Consider the following 2579-nt stretch of genomic DNA (forward strand, 5'->3'; position numbering starts at 1 on the left):
TTCCAAATGTTTTTTATGGTATAATAATAATAATAATAATTAATTAATAAAATATGGTGATGAAGGAAGAGCAGAAAAGGCAAAAATACAAAGATCTTGTTTTCGAGCTTGGAACTATGTACCCAGGTCATAAAGTCAGGATGGTTGTACTAATCATAGGATGTCTCGGAGGAATGAGAGCCAACTACGTGGAAGAATTGAAGATTATTCCGGCCTGCAGATCTTGGGCCGAGATACTAGCGCACAGAATGCAGAAGGCGGTGTTGCTTGGGTCACTGCATATCATCAGATCCCATGAACTCTAGATGCCACTTGCAGCTCATCTCTTGTGTTAAGGGACGCTGCAAGGGCCGGACGAAGAACTTCTCCGTCGAAAGTGTGAGGGGTTTTTAGTGAGTAGCCAAACAAGATCTCGGAGTCTCACACAACCTAGAGTGCGGACCCTCTGGGCGCCCATAAAGGGTTTTCCCCTCACACGAAGGAAAAAAAAAAAAAAATTAATTATTTCAACCTCAACAGCAAGAGGTGCAAAACCCACCATCACCTCAGGACGTCGAAGAGTTTTGGAAAAGCCTGTACGAACAACCAGCCAAAACCAGGGATACTCCAGCACTTCCCAGATTCCAGCAGATGTGTGATCAAACCCCACAACAGAACGACGAACTTTCTGAAATATCAGCCGAAGATATTAGACAAGCCCTTAAGAACAAGAATGATTTCACAGCACCCGGACCAGACGGTATTCAGAACTACTGGTGGAAGAGCTTTCCGGCTACACATAAACACCTGGCAAGATTATTCAGCGGAATGCTGATACACTTGAAGAGGTGAACTAAAGCGAGGTGATACAAATCAAAATGATAACAGCGAGAGGTGAATTCTACGGTGTTTACAAAGAGAATCCTTAGGAAAATGTGTAATGTATAGTTTTTCACTTCTGACAAACACTGAAAGTGGGACCGCTGCGTCGTTCAACCAGCGCACCGCAGAATCGGGGTACCATACGTGGCCACCGGAGCTGGTCAGGAGCGTCGACTAGAGAGTGGTCGGAGAGGGGCTTCGCTCAATTTTTAACAGTAACCGTAGGATTTTATTGAGAGCTATAACCGTTAACTCATTTTTGTGGAGGGAGGTGAAAAATTAAAGAATGACAATAGTGGGGAAATAACCGCTCGGTTACTGGCGGTTACTAACGATATCTCGCTGAAAAATCCCTAATGATTATGCTTCACAACCATTATTATTCTTATTCAAGCATATGCTCACATTCTAACCTTTTAAATTCTAAAGGAGTCACTTCTAAGCCTTTTATCTCAAAACTAGGCTGCATGGACTTATTCACTTCGCCACTGTCTTGTTAGAGTCACTGTATTCAAATGTACAGTGACCCCAACAATTGGAAATTGTGCAAGAATATGGTGGCTCAGAAGCACAGATTACAAATTACAACGCTAAGATCTGCAATTCGGAATGTGGATTGGATCACGTCACGTGACCAAATCCGTCATATTCTTGCAAAAAAGGTGAAAAAAGAGTTCACGTCTCCTTAGAGTAACTATTCAAATGTACAGTGACTATGTATATATATATATATATATATATATATATATATATATATATATATATATAAGTGAGAATATATGTAACTCCAGTCTTCTATATGAACTTGAACGATAAAGGGTTGAAAGGATTAATAATATGGGCCAAACTATTCCAATACTACATTTATTCTACGTCTACGTTTCGAATCCGTTTGGAACCTTCCTCAGGACTCTGCAATACAGGACAAGAGAATATATCATACTATTATCTCCCTTTTCTAGCACAAGACTGAATATTGAGTATAAAAGTCACAACTCTCCACTAACAAGGGAATCTTCAATAATTTACAATTCCTCATATAACTACATTAAAATCTCTACACAAAACTCACTAAAATTCCTTCCAGACAATGCCATTTTCCTTCAGGACAAAATTGACAGGCACACAGAACAAAAGACGACATTGATATCGTGTGTCATTCTTCTTCTTATCTAAAATCTTAACACTAACCTACGTCTCTACTACGTTTCCTACTATATGAATAGTCAAACAAAAAGAAATAAATGTTACTTACATTATCTACTTATATCTTTTCTATAATTCAGAGCACTTTTACAATTCTTAATGTGATACATTTCAAGAAACACCCGTTTATTCAAATTTCGTTCAATTTCTAACACTTTAGCGGAATTATAATCCATGCAATGCTTTGTGGATCTGCAGTGCTCAGCAAGCGCACAAACCTTTTTTGTATTTTTGATGTCACTTTTGTGTTGTGTAATACGTTTCTTTAATTGTTGCGACGTCTGACCAATATAAGTACCCTCACATGACATACAGGGTATACTATACACCGTTCTTCCAACATCCAACCTATCCTTGACTGAACTAAACAATTTTCCAATCCTGAAATCGTTTCTTTCAGCTATTTTAATGTTGTCAGTTCTAAGTAAATTAATCAACGGATAAGTGATTCCCCTCATGAAGGGCAGAGAAGAAAACATGACCTGAGTCAATGAGGAGAATATGACTGAGGT

The sequence above is a fragment of the Coccinella septempunctata genome, chromosome 6, assembly GCF_907165205.1.
Source record: "Coccinella septempunctata chromosome 6, icCocSept1.1, whole genome shotgun sequence".
Taxonomy (NCBI): Eukaryota; Metazoa; Arthropoda; class Insecta; order Coleoptera; family Coccinellidae; genus Coccinella; species Coccinella septempunctata.